General features: G+C 31.6%; 1 long non-coding RNA gene across 1 annotated transcript; it reads left to right on the top strand.

Moving 5' to 3' along the window:
• The first annotated feature begins 731 nt into the window (after window positions 1-731).
• LOC146993119 (uncharacterized) lies at window positions 732-15,411 on the top strand. Its single transcript, XR_015038322.1, has 3 exons — window positions 732-902; window positions 5,131-5,304; window positions 14,073-15,411. It is a non-coding gene; the product is annotated as an uncharacterized LOC146993119 (long non-coding RNA).
• The last annotated feature ends 7,592 nt before the right edge of the window (window positions 15,412-23,003 follow it).

Genomic DNA, 23,003 nt, shown 5'->3' with positions numbered 1-23,003 from the left:
GTGTTAAATAAAGCAATGCTTTTCTTTATATATTAATTATTATTCATTTTTTTAAGATAAACTGTTCTGTTGTTAAAAATGTTTTGTACAAACTTACAAATTTCTGAGCAGTATAGTGATAAAATTAAGTAAAATATTTACACACTTGAACATGTGGAAAGATGTATCCAAAAACTTATATAGGTGTATTTCTGTAATTCAACTTAATTAAAGGCAGTTTCTTTGAGATTAATAAATATGAAATGCGCATAAACTGAAATCAAGGAATTCTGTTTTATTTTATTAAGATTTATTTTCTAACCTAAGCGAATCCGTGAAATATGCAGAAACATCATTTTTTAAAGGCTTTAATGTTATGCGCATGCATTTAGATTTCGAACTATTTCTCAACAATTTGCTGTACATAGTAAATTATGGATATCATCTTTATTACTTTAAAACAAAAATTCAAATATAGCGGGGGATTTCATTATAAATTTAACATAATCTTACTGGAAAATAAATGCACGGAACAGCTTAGAAACACGTACATGTCACTGCCGTAATGCAATGTTTTGAAGTCACAAACATGGACGCCGCTTGTTCGGCGGAGTTTCATTCCCCGATAGTGGAGGAAACTGCAAACCATCCCTCCTTCTATTCTAACCTCCTTGGTTTTTAGCTCAGTAAGGGTTACCATAAATAACAGGGTTATCATAATTTGTTATTTATCGCGCCCAAATGTCGCCAAGACATTTCTCGCCAAAAAGGACTAATACTAAAGCTGGGCCAAATATTTTTCTACGTTTTCTATCTATGTATTTGTTCTTCGTTTTATGCAGTCGTTGAATTGAAAATTATGAAACATTAATGCTCTTATGAAACATTAATGCTCTGTTGATACAAATTTAATTTCCTTTCAGGTGAGCATTATTAACAATTTCCACCAAAAATAATTTTCGTGAAAATGTGCCAGTTTTTAGTACCGCTAAGCAAAATATAAAAATTATATTATTATATTTTGAATTCACATTTAAATGTGGCATATACATCCATATTTACGCTTGTGTGCCTTTTTCTGGAAGTATCAAGATCCTGCATTGGTAGCATTGATTGATGTGTAGAGTAGGCTTTGAAGCAATCAAAATCTTGAGGCTTCATTTAGAGTGTTATAATTCAGTTTATTTTTAATCTTTTGTCACTGAGTTTTTGAAATATATGGAATTGATAGGCTGATATTTATTGTGCCTGTCTGGCACTGCCAAATGGAGATATTCAAATATCATTGTAGTTTTTTAAATTTGAAACTGATCAGAAATTATAAATGCTTTTAAGTTAATAGTAGTACTATTTGAACTATTTTCCCTGCTGATAATTTTTATGTATGTATAGAACACTGCTACAGCATGAAAGTGACAAGTTGTTGCAGATTTACAGGATCATTCTGGATTTTAATGCAGTATTCCTGGTTCAAATATGTCCTGGAAAATATCCCAGATTTTATTTTGGTATTTACCATGAATTGTATTTTTGATGCTCTATACAGTCAGGAAAATGTTTTTGAGGAATAAGAAATATAATTAGTAATCAAATAATCATACTTAATGTAAATTGTAGGGAATTTGAAAGCTCCATAAAAAGTTAGGCTTTTAAAAAAATTCTGGAATTTTACTCCAGTTACATTTTGTATTTGGAAAATTGGCAGTGAAAGTAAATCATCTTAAGACTTTTAAATGGATCATCTTCCGAAAATCTTCAATGTAAACAAAGTGGAGGAGAGCTTAACTTTTGAAGAAAAATATTTTGACAGAGAATAATTTTATGATAACATTTTTCAAAGAAATATTTATTTAGAAAGATAAAATGCTCAAAAAATTTAAACAGTTTAATAAACGTTGTGATTAATGTCTGAGTAAAAGACAAATTGAATGAAACTGAGCTTGACTTTCTTCAGAATAATCATGTTTCAGATCTGTAGCATTAATTCAACTCCAATTAGTGGCAGAAATACAGCCTGTTTTTGATAATAAATACAGTGAAATCTGTCATGGTAACTATTTATATAGTATTTCTTAGAACATGAAGAAATTAATTTTATTATAGAATAGCATTGATAGTCATATTTTCTAAACTACAACCACCTTTGCAGAAGACAGATCATTTGCAGCTGTGAAATTTACTGTAACTTATGAGCAATTAAAAAAAAAAAGTATCATTTATTGATATAGATTTTTTTTAGGTTGCATTGTTCAGCATTAACTTCAAAGAAATCTGGTTACTTTCTAGTAGTATCACATTTTCTTTTTTAAAATCTTTTTATAAAAATTATTTAGCATAATTTTATTTATCTGTTTATAATCTGTTTTATGTGCCATTTTATAAATGATTGTTTTTAATTACAATTATTGTAGGCTTTCTCCCTTCACTTTTAGCTATCTTTTAAAATTTGAGTAATTCGGATGTTGTTAATTTCCTATATTTAATTGGAAATAAATATTGTGGTTAATTTTTAACAAATATTCAAGCTGCTATTGTGCCATTTTATAAGTGGTTGTTTTTAATTACAATTGATAGTAAAAAATACTGGATAATTAATCAATTATTTGTAAATTGTTAACATTAGTTATACTATATTAATTAATCATTGTAAAAGAAATTCATTAGGAGAAATCATAAAATTATGTTTGGTTTATCCTTTCATTCCATTAGATAAAATTCCCACTATGAAGATATATGGTTGGATTTCAACTGAGGTTTTTATCTTTTATTTCCCTTCTGCTGTATTGGTTAAAAAGTAATATAGATAACTAAACCCTTTTCTGAAGTAATAAATTATTAAAAACAATTTCTGTGTTAGGTAAATTTTTTATGTTCCGCGTGGATTGAGATTATGTTTAGCAATTGTTTGCATGGCACCATTGTATACTTTTTAAATGAACTTCCTCCTAGGACTAGGAAATAAAATTTAAAAAAAAAAAAAGTTATTTTAAAGGTAATTCAAGTATGCAAGTTTTTATAATTTATAAGCTTTGATAAAGAATTATTTATAATTAAAATTTCCCTGCAAGACTAGAAATATATCACGCCAAATGTTTTTGAAGTAATTATTTCCATTTGGATACTGAATTGTTTGATTGATCTTTTGCAAAATTTCCCTTTTTCCTTGAAACCAAATGAAGAATATCTGTAGTCCCACTTCTCCCTCTATCCTAGTACCTTGGACCCAAGTGCTATATTCCTCACTCTCTCCCTCCACTTTCATTCCTTATGTGTTATGTTTGACTTTGATCTCTTACCTCCGTTTACAAACTACAGTGAAACAACTTACACAGGTTCACAAACGTAATTCATTTCTGTAGATAGTTTGTCACCCAACATATTCATAAATAGAAACAGTTTTTCCCATAAGAACTAATATAAAATGAATTAATCCATTTCTGGATCCTAAATAGTTGCTTAGATAGAAGTATTTTGTATGTAAGTTTGTAATGCAAAAACAAAGGAATTCATTAAAGCTAACACATACTTAATATGTACACAATATTTAACAGGCTATTAAACATATAAAAAATAGGAGAGCTTGAATTAAGTTTTACCATAGCTCTAAGAGTTGATGGCCCTAAGTAGAAAATGGTATAAAAGCCAGAAGTGTGAAATATAATCGTTTGAAAGAGAAAACCTTTATGTCAAAACATCAGGTAGCTGCTGTCTTTCTGTTTTTTTTTTTTTTTTTTTTTTTTTTTTCTTTTTCCGTAACACTGCTTGTCTCTAATTGAGAATCTTTTCCCATTAAAAATTTGTCTGTTGTGATTTGCTTCTGTGTATGTTTCAAAATGTTCTTGAAGCAAGACATGGCAGTGTAATTGCAAATATTTATGTACTTACTACTGCTTTATCAGGATAATAATGTTCTATGGACCTTTGCACCTTACTGTATTTTTCACAAATTTCTTGGATCAAATATAGGGCCCACTAGTGGCCGAACGGTAAAATCGCTGAATGCTGGTAGTTTCGACCTGGGTTCACTTTCAGGCAAATGGGTTGGCTGCCTGGGCTGTTTTCATGTTTTTCCCTATGTCTAATATGTATACTAGCTAGTTTCCCTTAGAAAGTCTTCCACGAAGGCAGTGGCGTAGCTAGGGTGGGGCAAGGGGCGACATCTGTCCCCGGGTGCAGCATCCAAGGGGTGCCAAATTGATGGTATGAAATTTTCTAATGAAATGTTTTTCATTCTTGGCACACAGAAAGGGGCACAAATTCTTTAATTGTTCCCGGGCGCTGGAAACCCTAGCTACGCCCCCGCACGAAGGCAACCCTTCCCTTAGGCAGATAGCCTTAGCGTGCTTGGCCATAATCAACCAAACGAAACCAAAACCATCGATCACATAACTAGGAACATCATCCTTTTTGTCTTCTACTTTTGAAGACATTTCCTTCACTTCATTTTGGAGTATCAATTGTTGCTGGGTAACTAACTTGTTTGTATCTTGAGACATCATTCTTCATCCAAGACTTTAAAAGATTTGGTCATGATCCAAGCTGCTCATGAACCAAGGTTTGACTGTTCAAGCTTCTATTGGTATCTACAAATGTTAGTAATTTCTTTTTAAAATAAGATTTCATTTTTTGATTGTTAATGAGTCTTCCTTTAATTAGTAATAGAAGCGTATCTGTTCCTTATGATTATTAAAGAAGTATAATGGTTTCATTTTTTTTCTTCTTGCAAATTAAATTTCCACATACATAAAATAATGCTTACTTTTATGCAATAACAAGATATTATTTTTCATTCACAACTTCTTTCTTTTAAATGTCAATGAATGTTACGAGCTTGTATGTGTGAAATGTATGAAGAGTTACGAGCTTGTTATGTAATGCGAATTGTGTCCTTCTCAGTAAGCATATTGTCAGCATGAACCAGACTTCAGAATTTTATTTCATGAATGTTTAGTAACGGTGTACTTTTCCTCATTTTATTCTTAGTAGTTGTATTTAAATTTTGAAGCTGATTTCGATATCTTATAATCATTAATGCATATATTTATCAATGGATGTGTAACTCTAAAATATTGCTCCAGATATCTGCATGTTAATGTAAAATATATTCTTTTCTTGGAGTTTTATTTTAACAAATATTATTTTTTCTTGCAGGCGAATGTATTGAAATATAAAACAGATATTATCAGTACAGCGTATGAAAAATCGTGGCTTATTTCTGTCATTTAAGACAGTAGTTCAATAGAGCTGTAATATATGTGTCCTGATTTATTTCCCTGCTCCTTTTTCATCTTGATGATATTTGTGGGGAATTATGAACATAATATGGTATGTATTTTTTTCATCCAGTGTCTTTTATTCTTATTTCGTCTTTTGAAGTACCTTTTAAAGTACTAGTTTTGCCTTTAAAGTTAAAATTATGTGAGTAACTAAAAAACTAAACTCAGTGGCGTAACAACCTTAATGCGCCAAGGCTTGCAGTGCCCGAAATCTGCTTTCTTGACCGTGGGCCCCGGGGTGCGTAAGTATATGCCCTGAACAAGTGGATAGCTTGTTGCAAGACCCCCAGTGTTTAGTCCTCAAGCGAACTTGGTACTCGTTTTATTGACCCAAGAGATGAAAGGCTGAGTCGACCTTACCCAGACTGGGAATCGAACCCCGGACCTGTGGTGCTGCTGCGCGATGCGCTAGCCACTATGCCACCGGGCCTCGTGTGAGTAACTATTACAGCTTAAAACTATTACTTTGTAAATGCTTTTGTTATAAACTTTAACTTAAATTGTAATTTTGTCATTATGGAGCAACTGGTGATGAAAGAATTAAACTGATAATATATAGCCTGTTTGACTATGAAAATGAGTTTTCATTGAAGAAAATTTTGAATACTTAAATATAGTGAAAAAAGTGCATACCTATGTCTTTAATATTCAATTTCAAATACTATGTTTATACACAGTCAAGTATGTAAGCGAAAAAAAAGGGGGGAAAGGGTGAAAAACAGAGTAACTAATGTGCAAAAAGTAAATACGTGTGACCTTTATCTATTTATGGATATATAAATCAAAATTACACTATATGTGTATGTTTTATAAAATTTTTAAAGGAAGCTTTCTCCCGCATATACTTAATGCTTATCTGAAAACATTGTAGCTTTCCTTACATACTTTTAGTGGATGTATCATAAAATTGCCAATTAAAGGTGTATTGTCCTATTAAATTTTGTAAATTATATCTTCCTGCCACATAGTCTTAGTACTTTATATGCATGCAAAATTCTAGTGGCATTCATTGGTGAAAAGCCTAACGTTGGCCTTATTCAGATACAATAGAAAATGATAAAATCGGAGAAAGGGAAACTTTTGACAATAAAATAGCAATCTAATTTGTTAAGAATAATAAAATAAAGTGACAAAAGCTGTTTTGTTTAAAAATAAAACTAGAGCTCATAATTTTACTCAAATGCATGAAGTGAAATAACTTAGTTAATTTTTTAAAATCTTTTAATGTGTTTTTAATATATCCTGTGGGTATTTTATTGTATTGTGTAACTGAAAAGGAATTCCTTGCAATAATTGGTAATGTTAAAAAGAAATACATAGCCGTGTCGGTGTATCTTTCATTACAGTGTTTTATTTAAAATTTTTAATTTTAAATGGCATTATTTAAATGTAATACAGTTATTTCTCTATAATAATAATTCTTATATGTCATGTAATAACAGTTATTTTTTGCTGATTTATAAATATCTTTATTGTTATATTTTTGTTTTTCTAATTTTACTTGTCTGATCTAATTGGAACAAGCCCACAAAGTTTTTCGTGACAAAGATTTGCATTTGTCATTGGCCCTCTCTCTCTACTAGCACTAAACCACTTGAGAGGACTTTCAGCTCACCATATTTGGAGTGCCCCCCGAGGCTGCATAGATTCTACATCTTGATGCCTTCTCTGACATTTGAACCTGGGTCAGGCAGTGTAGCAGTCAGCATTACTAACCATTATCCCATCTGGGTGGCCTTTTCATTTTCTAACCTTATTAAATGAATGTGCATCATAATTTAATTGTGAACAGTTGATGAAAGGTAAAGTCAAACGTCTGTACAAACCAAAAAAAATTTGAATCGAAGGCTACTAAGAAATTTTCAACTTTTTAAAAATTTCATTAATATATCAGTTAAGTATGCAACAAATATTATTTTCCAGATACTAAATATTTGACTAGACATTCATCTGCCCTATGATTATAGATACAGTACAAAATCCAAAATCTGGACTCATTGGGACTTCGGCGATTCTGGATTTGGGATTTTTCCGGATATTAGATCATCACTTTTAAATCTAGTAAGATGGCATGTAGAAATTATAAAATTAAAAGTATGAAATAATGATTTATGAATTTATGAAATATAGTATTTGTGATCTAAAGGGTATCAAAATTTACTAACAGAAAGCTTAATACAGTACAAAGTCTCTAATCCGGACATCCGTTATCCGGAATCCGGAACTCAAAGCCACAAACTTACGCATGTGCGTAATGCACTAAATCTAGTGGATTCTTACACCCAAACTAGTTTTCAGATAAGGTTTTTCTATTAGTTTTGCTTTTATACATGTTGAGCGTTCAACACTGTGATTGCATTTGTTAAGTTTAATGCCATCTGCTATATTATTTTTCTCAAGTGTTTTTATCACACCTTTATTTCTGTGGCCTAACCTTTAATGTCATTTTAGTATGCAGTTTGTGTTAGAACATGTAATACCATTAGCTAAGTAAGTTTACTTGTCAAATGGACTTGCGATCAATTTATATAAGCCTTGTTGTGCATTGCTGCGCACAGCCGACTGTATCATGGCCTTGAAGCGAAATCAGTTTCGGGAGGTCACGTGATCAAAATAGTCGATCTCTTTCTCTTTACCATAATCCCAGAGTTAAATTTTACCAAAAATAGTAGTTTGTCTTAAAATAAATATAAGTAAAATTAATAAACGGGAGTAGGTCATATGATTTACATTAAATTTTTCACAGTAAAATATTTTTACAGGCGGTAAAAATGTATATCTTCAATAATTTTTTTAACAATTTGTACTTCGTTTATGTAACTAAAAATATCATTGAGAATCACCACATGCGAACTTTATTTATGTAATTTTGATAAAAATGAAATTCATTTATGTAATTTGAATCAAATTTATTGCCAAAATAATATAAAATCCACATAAGGGGGGAATTCAATAGATATATGGTTGCAAATTTTAGATTTTCATACTAGTAAAATAAATATTAAGGGAAAAATTATTTTGTAAAACTCCATGCCGCTACCATCGCATCAGCTATATAAATTTTTAGAAGTCAAATACCCATAGTCATCTCTCTTCACTCTATTCACTAATAAAATCTGCATATCTCAATTTTATCGAAACAGGGAAATGAATTAAAATTCCTTAAATGCTAGAAAATTTGAATATAAAGATGAAATTACATGCACGTTATACTATAAATAAATCTTTCAAGATAATTTCAAAGAGCTAAATGCTAATTGCATTCATAAAAAAGGACAGCCATCTATTTGTACCAGTTCCAATTTTATGTTGAATCACTTTTTCCAAACTATCCAAGAGATAAGTGATTAGGCTTGGTTTTTATTTTTAAGTATTTCCCCAAATTACAGGCCTATTCCACTATTAAAAATAAATTCATAAAATTTGGAGCTGTACCATATACATACATGCTACATATTATTACACATAATCTATGCAGAAACAAAGCATAAATCAAAATAAACAATTGAGTTATTAACTGAAATTAATTAATTTTTTTAACATTTTTATATGAACATTTTATATTAATTTTGTCATTTTTATATTTTGTATAATTATTTAACATTATTTTGCAAATTATCAAACATATTTTCTAACCGAGTTTGTAAATTCATTCTACAAGTGCAAGAAGCTGTTAAATTAAAGTAACTGTATAGTGTAATAACTGTATGCAAGATAACTTATATAAAATATCCATTTGCTTTCCTGGCATAAGAAATGCATTTTCCATGTTTTTAAGAATTTCACCAAATAAGAAATAGACAATTGAAGATTTTAATAGAGTAACTTCAGATGGAAAATTTTTAATTTCCCCCTTATCTAATTCTTTAAGAAAACCAAAAATATCATCTTCTGTATCTACTGAATTAATACTTTGCAACAAGTCCTGGCAAACATTTCATTTTATCACCCATAATTTTTTTCATGGCATCATAACCTGAAACATAAACTAGCACTGCTAAAATATCAGAAGAAACATTTTCTATAAAAAAATCATTAATTAGTAAATTTGAAGAATCAATTAATATTCACAAAAGTAAAGATAAAATCCTTATCATAATCTGGTAAAAGGGACAGTCATATTTGATGATGAAATTATAAAACGAAGCATCTTCTCATTTTCTAATAATTGTAGGTCATTTATTTAATAATCTGAACCTGACATTTGCCGATACATTTCAAAACGTGATTCAGGAGCATCAGTTTGAAATTTTCCTAACAATATGTATTCTGCTTCATACTTTTGAAACAAACATGGAATCAATTGAATGAATGCATCTGTAGTTGTTATTAATGCCTGAAATGTTTGTGGTGATAAAGTTTCTTTTATTGGGACAGAATGTCAAATATGCTATTAGAAAGAAATAATCAAAATAAGGAATTCCTAATGTACTATTCCAAACAAATATTCAAAACAACACTATGCGAAACGTCCAAACTAATGTATTCGATGTTATGTTAAAACGAAATACTTGAATAGGATTGAGAACAGCTACAAATTTTCCTAAATAAATCTAAAAATTAAAAAAGTATAAAACAAAGTATAGATAAAAATATTATTTACCTTAGCGTTAGTGATTTAAAATCACTTAACAGCAAAATATACATCCAAAAAATCTACGACCACGAGTTCACAACCACACACTACCACAAAAACACATCGACCATCTCGATCACGTGACTTTTGCGCTTCAAGGCCATTATAGAGTTGGCTATAGAGTTTATATAAGCCTTGTTGTGCATTGCTGCGGGCTATAAATACATTATTTCTTTTAATGGTGCACTTATTACTGTCAAATGTAACAATACAACCTGTGTTCACACACGATGGAACAGAGAGTAAGTTACTATCTAAATCTGTACATACAATACGTTTTATAATTATATTTGTGTTATGTAACTTTTTAAATTTTAAAATAGCCCTCATCAACACCACATGAATTTAATTTAGCACCATTGCTATAGTTATTATTTGAGTCATTTAACTTGGGGGGGAAAAAAAGCTCTTATCACTCGTAATACGAGTTGAGGCTGATTAGTCGGTAACCCGTCCTTGTGCATTTTACTAATGTTTATGTACCACCTTTAGAACTTGATTAAACTGCACTTGCGAATTTTTAGTTTCTTTTCTTAAGCTATTTATTTTCTTTATCTTGTTTTATTTTAATATTTTCAGTGTTTGACATTTCACATACGCTTATAATTTTTAGAATATTTTCTCACTCCACTGTTGTCTACATCTGTTTTTGGGAAAGTCCTTGCATTGCATTTTAAATGAAAACAATCATTTCTTGCATGATTATTTCTTTTACAATGCTATGTAATATTGTATTTTAATTTCTGTTCGCTTTTACCTTTTAAAGCAACTGAATTGCATTTTTGAATTTGTTTAGTTTCCACCAAGCTACAGTACTGATCTATTAATCTATTTTTAACATATTCTAGCAACAGTTCATTTTCTGATTTACCCTCTATTGCAGTTATTAACAAGTTGTCAGAATTTGGTAAAGAGCATAGTAAAATTGCTATTAGGTTATTTTCTTCACCTATATTATGTAGCTTTTCAACCAATTCTAATACTCTCTTGATCTGTTCTTGCATTTTAGAACTTTCATTATAGTTAATGAATGTAATTTTCTGAGAAGAAACAATTTGTTTTTAAAATTTACGCGTTTGTGAACAGATTTTGAATTCTCGCATACTTTGTTAGCACATTTACTGCGTGAAACATGGACTGCGTGAATCCAAAATGTCTAGGCATATTCAAACTTTAGTTTTACGGTCTTTTTTTTTAACCATATATCACAAATATTTCCTGGTTTTTCTTCGAACATAACATTATCTAAGCCTTTTTTTATTAGAAGTTGTTTTATTTTAAATTTCCAAACTGAATAAGTATTGTCTGTTAGCTTTTCTATATAAACTGATTCTTTTAGAATAGACATTATTATTTGTTACTGTTATAATTTTAAACTTTGTAACTAGTATTTTCAGCAGCGAAAAAGGTTTTAATATTTTATGCCTCTGGAATCCAACAACAATATATATTTCAATTTTATAATTTCAGTAGAACTCAGTTAGAATAGAACACAATAGAACAGTTTCAATTTTATAATTAAAATTTCAATTTTATAATTTAAATGGAACATAATTAGAATACAAAGCTGTGTTTGCAAATACTTAAATCAATGTGTTGAAAAAAAGAATTTATAAGATACTCATTTATAAGTTTTAAATAGCTTCAGGCTTACCTATTAGGCAATATTATCAGGAGTATATTCCATAAAATAAGATAACATGCTAAAAAGAATGAAGCACAAGTACAGTGCTAGCACAATATCTTTTTAAAACTTCTATATTTGAACCTAAGTAGAATCCTCTCTTGCCAATATATATATTGTTTGGTGCTCATTTGTTTTTAATGTTGCCGAGTATCATTATGCAAATGTGACACTAATTTGTTCTAATAGAAAATGGAGTCAGGCCTTTTATTTAGTTTATGTTTATGATATAAAAATTACTATTATGCAAGTTTTGGTTTTTTATCAAAATTTCTATACTTTTTTTTTTAAATTTATAAAACACATTAAATATATGTAATATAAAGGTATATATGTAATATAAAGGTATATATGTAATGTAAAAGTATATATCTAATCTAAAAGTATGTATGTAAAATTCGAGTTTTGGAAAAGGGGGGGGGAATGATCATCTAGCAGTGGTGAAAGTTATTCATGAGGTAAAACAGCTTGGAAGAAACCACTGGTCTAAATGGACCTTCTTGATAACAGTAAATATGAGATGAAGTTTCAGGGAAAAAATGCATTGAAAAATGAATAGAAAATATAGTTAAATTAATTGATTATGGCAAAATACTTGAGATCTATGCCCTTAAGGTTAAAATGCCTTTATGCAAAATGAAATAAAAAGTGACTTTTCAGCATAAGCTTGGTCATAAATAGTCAGTGCATAAAACAAGTGAGGTATGAACCATGTGATATGAAAATTCGGTACTGTTGTGTTATCGGGACTGGATTCAGGAAGTGTATGAATGTATATATGTGTATATGTATGTATGTATATATATACACACACACATACATTTGTGCTTACATATATATTCATAATGAACACATACAGGCATACATACATAGATTTCTGAATTTGGTCCTGATAACAGAACAGTACCAAAAATTCGAAAGAAAAGGTAAAGTAAAAATAAATTAGAATTAATTGGATTAAAAAAAGTGGTTTTATATGAGATTATTGAGAACATAAAGCATCATTTTAATTCAACTCAACAACCTGTATATTCTGTCATGACACATCTACCACTGAGCTTTAATCTCAGAAGCAAATTATCTACAATTTAACACTTTATTAACTACACCATTGAGTTTTGCTGAAGTGCAAAGTAAATGACAGTATGTGCAAACAAGGAATAACAGGCTGGGAATATTTACATGTATAGATAAAACAAAGGAATAAAATATATGAGAATTATGTAACAATAACAGTTGGGAATAAATAATGTAAAATCTGAGCAAATAGTTCTGAGTAAGTGTCAATAACTAGTGAGTAATTTTTATACATGTAGTTTCTAAAATACATATCATTCACAAAATCAGTTTTTAAATACGGCATGAAATTTCTATTTATAATACATTTGGCACTTGGCAGTTGACTGTGCATCATTAATGCTATTATTGTTGTCAAGTGTAATGTCAATATAAAAGGTTACTATGTTTTCTATTGTGTATACATTAATTGTTAAGCGTATGCAGGAAGTAGATGCTACTCTGTTCCAGCTTTTTATCTTCATTCTTGATTTTGTTAGATCGCAATATTTCTTTCACATTAGTTGTTTTATGGTTATTAACTGTAATTCTAATATGTTAGAATATGTGGTTTTAAACAACACCTGATTAACTGCTGTGTATTGATCTATATTAAAACTAGGAAATTTCTGTATAATTACAGTTCAAGGCTCAGTTATTTGGGATAAATGGCATTGTTGGCTTTTGTATTTCGAATGCTTTACTTAAAAGTTCCTTACTGCATATAAATAAATGAAGCATTATGTGAATTAGTTTATAATTAGTTCCAATTCAATTAAGTTTTAATTATTTTCTTTATTTAATTGTGCATTCCATTCATTAGTACATTGTTAAAAACAGTTCCGGGAAGTGTAATTTTGTTATATTGTTGATTTGGTAATTTCCTTTTCTGATGTAAGCTGTTTTCAAAATATATTTTCAGTTTTACTTTGGTTAGTTTATAAAGACAAAAATATTGATGCTATAACCAGGGTTCGTATGGTCCTTAAGAGTCCTTAGGTTTTTTGGAATTGATTTTTGGTCCTTAAAAGTCCTTAATTTCGGCCAAAGTTGGCAGGAGGTCTTTAATTTTAATCATCTGAAATTTCTGTCTGTTTTTATGACTGCCATTTTGAATGTGAATTAGCATTTTGGGGATTCATTGACATGGATTATAATGTGATTATAGTTTGCAATTATTCGTCTTTGCATTATCACGGCCGAATTCTAATATAAATGGTGTGATACTCAAGTTTCTGAGCAAGAAATTAAATATGAGCATTTTGAAATTATTTCATTTTTTTCTAATAAAGAGTTGTTAGCAACTTTTCGCTTTTGGGAATGTGAATTCTTTGTTAAATGGTTCCAACTTTGTGACTTATCAACATAGATGTTTAGATATAATATTTTCTCTATTATTTACTTGTGATATTCATTATTTTTATTCTATTTTTCACTGCAGGTGGCATGACGAACCTCTGAACTTCATGGAGATTGCTGACAATGCAGAAGAAGAATGCATCCTAGAAGTTGACTTTGACTATCCAAGGGAACATCACGATGATCATTCAGACTATCCTCTTGTTCCTGAACAAGTCATCATAAATCCTGATATGTGGTCACCTTACACTTGAGACCTGGCAACTAAATTAAAAATTCCATCAAGCAGTTTTACCAAACGGGCACCAAATCTGCTACCCTAGCAACGGTATCAATCAATTAACATTTATACATCCCTCCTGCGAACAGTGATGCAACTGGGAGAATCGACCTACTGTAAACACCCATAACAGGCAGGAGGAGGTCGTGGCAGGTAGGCCACAAAACGAATTCGACTCTATGGGCTGGAGTCGTGGGGCACAAATCCAAAACTTAGCCTCAGCCCAAATTTTTACGAAGACCACTTAGGAGTTAGTTTTAAACTAATCCTTAATGTCTGAGGAGCCGGGTCCCACACCGGATCTTCCCCAGACTGAATAACTCCCAAAATCCTCCACTTACTGGGCCGGGCCCGAGGGGTCACCACTCCCTGTTCTCGGCTTTTCGATGGAGGCGTGACCTGAAAACCTGATGGACTTGACCGGTCGTTAAATGCTCCCGCCAGTACTACACGGGCAGCGCGTCCCATCAGGACATTACCTAGCAAACTCGGTGCCGTCCAACACCAAGCTACAGAACCATCTGGTATACGTATTATGCCTTTCCCCCGGGGTCCAGCCATACAAATGACCCAACCCCGGGCTCTGGAACCGCCAGGCTCGTGATTTTATACCCCCGTGGCCGAGACTGCCTAGGTACAGATCCTAGCCAGTAGATTCGCAGAGTTCTCTACGTCGACCCCCGGGGGTGCTAGCAACGATATGTGATACATTATCTAAATCTAAAGCAGTATGTTTCAAGCAACCAAGATTCATCAAGTGCTAACTTTTAAACAATTTCCTTGGCTTGCAACATACATTTTCAACACTAGGCAACGTAAACTGGCTAAATCTTCATTCGAAAAAGATTTATTTAAACTCTTAAACAATTCAGTTTTCGAAAAGACCATGGAAAATCTGTGTTCTGATACACAGGAACAGAACTACTCAACCTAACTCTGTTTCACTTTTGGCACTATGCCAAAGAACATTAATTCAGTTGAACTGTTGGAGTCAGATGATCACATTCGCAAAGCAGCTGGAATGCTGTCTATTTTTCATTATTTTTGTTCTGTTCTCGCATTTACAAGTTTTATATGTCATTTTCATGTTTATACTTATATTGTGCAATTATTTAATATAAATTTTGTGTTTAAAAAAGGGGATGTGTATCTAATTTGGAGGCACCAACAAGATTAATAGAATTTTGATTTCGGTTTCGTCAACATTGCAACTCTACATTTGGTACAATATTGGATACTACTGGTTACTTTTAGCATCCCACTTCATTCAAAGGCGAAGCAAAAGTAAATTTTTTTTTTTCTTTTTTCTTTTTACAAGTTTGACTTTGGTTTTCCTCATTGCACCATTATGTCGTAATGGAAGACAAGATTAAGATCGCAAAAAATAATAGAGGTAGAGCGAAAGCTGCTCTTACCAGAATTTCAAATTTCATTAATGATGATAAGCAACTGTTCGAAAAACACAATTTGATGAATAAACTTTAAAAAATTGAAAGCATTTATTTTGACTTTGATAAGGCAGACGCAGAACTTCCGCCGAAAAGTTCTGAAATGGAAGAATTTGAAAAAAAAAAAAAAAAAAAGTATTATGAAACCAAAGCCAAACTACAACAAGAACTTGAAAAATTAAATGTTACTGTTAATATGCAAGTTACTACTCATGTTAATGATCATCAAATACCAGTTTCTAGTACTACAAATACTGCTAATAATTTTAAATTGCCGAGAATAAATATGCAATCTTTCTATGGTAATTACAGAAACTGGATGTCCTTCAAGGACTTATGTATATCATTAGTGCATAACAATGAAAATTTAAGCAATATTCAAAAATTTCAATATCTAAATGGTTTATTAAATGATGAACCAGCTTCTATTATTAAACATATTCCCATTTCAGAAAATAGTTATATGGAAGCTTGGGGAAAATTATTATCTAGGTATGATAAGAAAAAACAAGTTATCACATCACTAATAAAAACTTTCATAGATCAGTCTTGTGTAATTGATGCAAATGCAATTAATTTGCGAAAAATTGCCGATACATCTGATGAGATCATCAGAGGTTTAAAATCTGTTGATCCAAAAGCTAATGAAAGGGATGTCTGGCTAATTTATATTTTATTACAGAAGGTTGACAATGAAACATGTAAACAATGGTCGAGTTTTCAGAAAAGGGGAATTTCTTACTTTTGAAATGTTTATTCAATTTATAAATGATAGATGTTCCTTTTTAGAAATTTTCTCCAAAAAAGAAACGGGAAAACTTAACCTAGTGTTAAAAGATTTTCTGCTAGCAAAAGTATCAAATGTATTATGTGTAAATCAGATAATTTTCTTTTCAAATGCCTCAAATTTAAAACATTAACTGTCAAAGAAAGAAATCAATTTGCTAGGAAAAATAATCTTTGTTTAAATTGTTTTTCTAGTCAGCACAAAAAATCTGAATGTATGTCTCAACATCGTTGTCATTATTGCCAGTTATTGCATCACAGTACTCTGCGTGAAAATCAATTAAAAAGTTACTCCACATCTGCGTCTCTTTCTGAGAGCAGTTTTCAGTCAGAACAACAAAGAAAAAATCTAACCGCGCGTAAAATACCAGACATTGCGTCTACGAATGAAAACAAAAACGTAACTGTAATTCAAAATAATAATGTTCAAATAATTTTTGACTTATTTCCAAATGTGTATGTTAGTGTAATTGATTCAGTGGGTCAAAAACATAATATTAGAATGCTTTGTGATAGTGGTTCTAAATCAACATTATTATCTGAATCTTGCATTAATTTATTGGGATTTAAAAGACAAAATGCACGTTTTCCTGTCAAGGGTTTAGCTGATTCAGAAGTCACAGTTAAAAAGGTTGCATTGAAATCGAGTTGATGTCAATCCATGATACATCAGTGAGAATGCCAATTAAGGCATTTGTATTAGATAAACTAATTGCTGCACTTCCAAGCCAAAAAATAAATGAGAAAGACTTTTCGCATTTGAAAAATGTAAAGTTAGCTGATCCATATTTTCACATTCTGGATAAGGTAGATATTATTCTAGGATCTGACTACTTGTTTTCTATTTTACTTCCTGGACAAATAACTTGTTCTCAAAGTGATTTAACTGCTCAAAACTCAATATTTTGTTTCCTCATATCCGTAAAACTACCGGATCCTCAAATGAAATCAAATACACTTTCAAACTTGCATATTTATGAAATAAATATTGATAGCGAATTAAAATGGTTTTGGCAGTTAGAAGAAGTACCGAATTCAATGACACATTCTCAAATTACACATCCATGCATGCCTACGTCACAGAGTTATTCTCAACATCAAATGGTGCCTAGCCAACACGGAGTCACTTTCTTAAACCATTCTCCAATGACTATACAAGGTGAAAGGCCTTCTACTCCAAATCAAAGCCAGTACACGAGTAACTCAGGTCAACAGCATAAAGTGCTTTCCTCCCTGGTAGTCCAGCAAAGTCACCCTCCATTTTCCCCTAATCAAACGTACTTTGCTACGCAAACTTCTAAACCTGCAAATTCAGAATCTGTTACCCCACCTCATTTACATTATTCAAATTCTCTCAGCCGCAGGTGCAAGCACCAATGAGTCCACAATATCAAAGTCTTTTTCCCTGTGCAAGTGACTCATTCTCTGCAGCACTTCACTCCTACTCATTCCTGCTGAGGTTTCTATGCCTCCACCTCTTATGCCACAGCGAGGTTTACAGCTATCTACTTCTCAATCTCAGGGAAGTTATCATAGCAGCAGTACTACTCACTTAAGTCCAGGACAGGACCATTCTCAAGAGAATTCAAATGCTCCGTCCAGTTTCCAGCATTTGGAACAGATGTTTTTTCCTCGTATGAGCACAGGTCCTTCGACAACTCCTACAGCAGTTGGCTTCTTTTGGATTCATCTCAATGGCCGAAAGAGAAACCCACTTCCAAAGAAATCGAGAATCTAATTAAAGCTGAGCAAAGATGTCCTATATATTCATTTCATAGTGCTACATCAAATGAATTATATTGTGATTTATTTGAAAAATATTCATCATTTTCTAAGATTATATGCATTTTAGTATATTGTTTAAGATTCATCAGTAAGTGCAAAACTAATAACAAAAGTCAAACACTTAAGACTGATTCCTTTTCTCCTCTTACTTACACGGAAACTAAAAATGCAGAAGTAATCATAATTCAGTGGGTTCAGAAAGATTATTTTAATGAAGACCTAATGCATTAAAAATCAAAGATCTTTGCCTAAGAAAAGTCAGCTACACTCCCTCCATCCGTTTATAGATGAAAATAGTCTTTTATGGGTGGGAGGGCATTTACAAAATTCAGAATTGTCTTTTAATCAAAAGCACCCAGTGATTCTACCTGCTAAATACAAGATAAGCGAGCTCGTCGTAAAAGTAAAGCATTTGACTTATTTACATGCTTGCCCTTCATTACTGTCCCACATTATCAAACAATCATATTGGATCATAAATGGAAAAAAGCTCATTAATAAATGTGTTCACAGATGCATCAAATGCTTCAAATTTAAAGCATCCCAGCTTATAGGTAATCTGCCTAAACATCGAGTAACACTCGACAGACCTTTCTTCAACTGTGGAGTGGATTGTGCCGGTCCTATTTCAATGAAATTCAACAAGTGTCTTGAAGCAAAATCAGCCAAGGGTTACATTGCTCTATTTATTTGTCTCGCTACTAAGGCGCTACATATGGAGGCAGTCAGCAATTTAACCGCTGATGCATTCTTAGCTTCTTTGTGTCGCTTCAGTGCTAGACGAGGAACTCCAAGTCACATTTACGTCGATAATGCAACAAACTTCGTTGGGGCTAATCGAAAGCTCAGCGAAATACGATTGTGGACTTTACTTTCTAAGAACAAAGCTGTTGATCATCATTTAACTCAAGCATCAATAGAATGGCATTTTATACCTCCAGCATCTCCTCATTTTGGAGGAATTTGGGAGGCTGCAATTAAATCAACCAAATATCACTGTAAAAGAGTAATTGGTGAAACTACTTTCTTTCGTAGAATTGACAACTCTATTGGCTCTGATAGAAGCCATTTTAAATTCTCGTCCATTATGTAGTGTAAACAATACTGACACTGATTGCATTAATATTCTCAATTCTTCACATTTTCTTACAGGAAACGTGATCATATCCCCTCCTGAACTACCTCTTACTAGTCCTGCCAATATACGGAATAGGTGGTATCTACCTCAAAAGATGCGAAAGGACTTCTACAAATCATGAACCAAGTCATATCTATCTTTTCTGCAAACCAGAAACAAATGGAAGTACAAACGCCAAATATGAAAATTGGTGACGTGCTACTACTAGATGATGGTCATCTTCCAGGTTCTTGGTCACTAGGACAAGTGGTCGAACTTCATCATGGTACAGACGGACTGGTCCGTGTGGCCACAGTTAAAACTAAAATCTCTATTTTTAAAAGAAACATTAATAAATTAGCTCCTTTGCCCCTATATCAAGACTAATGCCTGATAGGGTGGGAGTACGTTCCGGTACACAGGAACAGAACTACTCAACCTAACTCTGTTTCGCTTTTGGCACTAGCTGAAGAACATTAATTCAGTTGAACTGTCGGACTCAGATGATCGCATTCGCAAGGCAGCTGGAATGCTGTCTATTTTTCATTATTTTTGTTCTGTTCTCGCATTTACAAGTTTTATGTCATTTTTTTGTTTATACTTATATTGTGCAATTATTTAACCCATTAACCGCCAAAACTACAAGGAATGTTTCTTTTCTCATGAAAATAATAACAAATATTAAATTAAGCATTGATAACATAAATTTACATTGAAAATAAAAAAAAATGCTCTTACCTGTGGAAAAAGCGAGTGTTGCGTTCGCGCAACGTCAGCGGAATAAGACTACGGATATTTAGTGAGTAGGATTGTAGTCGTGTGAGGTTTTTTTTTGAGTGGAGCGCAGGATTACTTTTTAGCTGTGTAACGTTTTATAAATCTACAAATCACTTTACTTGTAATTAATTTAATATTAAAATATACATTGTATTTCTTTTACAAATACAGATTATTTCAACTGAAAGATTCAAGCATGAAAAGCTTGATTAGAACCATGATGTAAAGCTACATTACATACTTTGCATCTATAAACAGTCTGACTATGGTACTCTTTACAACAAAGTCTTTTATTATCAACGGACTTTACGATAAAATGTCTACCATGTCCATGCAATGGATTTTGAATGCTGAATTTACTAGGTCTTCCTGTTGCTGATCTATTTCTGGCTAATTCTACACTCTCAATAGGAGTTTTCAAAAGGAATAATGCATTCTCGCGTCTGAAATCTAAAAGAGACTTTATATTTCCAATAGTAAAAAGTGGTGATATTTAGTAAGTTTAGATACGGTCTCACCTCATATAATTTATCAGTATTGTCAATTTGACTATTGTCAAATGCAAGTTCTGCTTCATATTCCTGTACTGCAAACGTGATATCGATTCTCGTACAATAGGAACAGAAATGTCCTTATCAAAAGACCAATACATTTTTTCTTGAGGTAAAGAATGATATCCTGTAAGCAATAATATTCTAATAAATCTTCTCATATAGGCTTCAGATGCAATAAATTCTGGGCGGTTTTTTTTTTTTTTTTTTTTTTTTCTGAGCGTATATATTTGTCTGTTCAACGAGAAGAGAGTAAATGTCTAAACCAAAAAGAAAACCGAAAATCTTTGCACTAGTTTTACCTTGTATTTTGGCTTTTATAATTTCTCTTTTAAATTTTGTTCATGTTCTTACTGAGACATAACTAACAGTTCCTTTTCTATCACTTCAAGTCTTCTGCTTTTTAAACTTTTTAGTATGACTATAACTGCTTTTAGAAGGCTGAAACTACTTACTTCTTACGTGAATTTCAACTTCCCAAGCAGTATCATTTGGTAAAATATCATTATCATTATTTAAAACATTGCCATTCCTTTCTTCTTCGTCACTAGTTTCTGCAATTTCTAGGGGAACAACAACAATAGCAGTTTCATTCTGGTCATTATTAACATTATCATCATCTGTTTCTTCATCAAAAAATCTTTGAAAGGCTTTTTCTAATGTAAGATACCTCGTTCTAGGCATTTTTAAACAACCAGAACATCGAAAGGAATGAGTGAAAAAGGAGATCGACTACCCGTTTCCTGCTGACGTTGCGTCAGCGCAACACCTGTTTTTCTTTCCTTCCCAACACAAATATAAACATCTTACTGATGTAATGTTCTGATAAACGGTGACCTTGACTAAAAATAGATCACTCATAAAAACGGCAATTCTTTGGTTAAATATTTTCAGCAAAAATACCCGGTCGAAAATTTTGCTTAAATTTTGCTTAAAGTATGAGATTAATTATTATAAACAAAATGATTGTTGAACGCAAATATTTTTTTACAGAAATAATCTTCATAATATTCCCTACACAAAATCATCTGCTGGTATAAAATATCTTAGGTAGTTATATTTATATACGCATTTATTTTGACCGTTGCGTCAACGCAACACCAGCGGCTAATGGGTTAATAAAAGTTTTGTGTTTAAAAAAGAGGATGTTTATCTAATTCAATCACATTACATCACAACACTCAGAAAACACACCTGCATTGATCTGGTTCGTGGAGAGAAGCGAGCCAAGAAGTTCGTCGCTGCTCCAACATTTCATTCATTCAAGATTATCACAGATGATCTGGCAACCATCGAGTGACGAAAAACAAGTTTGGTTCTCAACCGACCTACCTATGTAGGCTTCAGCATCTTGGATTTATCAAAAACTCTGATGTATCAATTTCACTACGGATATATCAAGAAAACATATGTATCAAAGGCCCATTTATTATTCACAGACACAGATAGTCTTTGTTACGAAATAGAAATTGCTGATATTTACCAAGACATGGCAACAATCTGAACTTATTCAATACCTCAGATTACCCATAAAATCATCCTCTCTACAGCCTTACCAATAAAAAAGGTGATTGGTAAACTGAGAGATGAACTATCTGGACAAATTGTCCAAGAATTTGTTGGACTCAAGCTAAAAATGTACAGCTATCTTAGTAACTGTACTAAGAAGAAAACCACTAAGGGCGTAGCGAAAACAATTCTCAAAAGACAGATTCGTCATATGGACTACATTAACTGCCTTTTACAACAACAACGCGGCCTTGCCCATGTGCAACGTATTGCCAGCCACAGTCATCAGCTAAAGACTGTGGCCTATGTTAAAGCTACTTTGTATCCTTTCGATACAAAACGGTATCTTTTAGAAGATGGGAGCTACTTTGTATCCTTTTGATACAAAACGGTATCTTTTAGAAGATGGGATATCATCCTATGCATATGGACATTATGCCATATAATTTTAAATTTGAATAATTTTATCTCTGTATATACATTCAAAATTCTCTGTACATTAATTCAAAATTTTAAATTATTGTGTAAATTTATGATGTAAATAAATTATTAGTGTAATGAAATGTCTTCACACTTTAATAAATGTTTATTTAAATATATTATTTTTTGTTTTATACTTTAAAAAACTAATTCTTCAGTAAAGAGAGAGTTCTCTTAATGTTTTCAAGAAAATGTTTAACAAGTTAGAATATTTTAACGAAGTTAGAATAATTAATCTAACAAGTTAGAAAAATGAATTTTAGTTTTATAAAAAAATGAA

This window comes from Stegodyphus dumicola, chromosome X1, assembly GCF_044657685.1.
Source record: "Stegodyphus dumicola isolate Sdum_Otavi_A_Nest chromosome X1, ASM4465768v1".
Taxonomy (NCBI): Eukaryota; Metazoa; Arthropoda; class Arachnida; order Araneae; family Eresidae; genus Stegodyphus; species Stegodyphus dumicola.
This window is presented reverse-complemented; position numbering and strand designations above follow the sequence as displayed.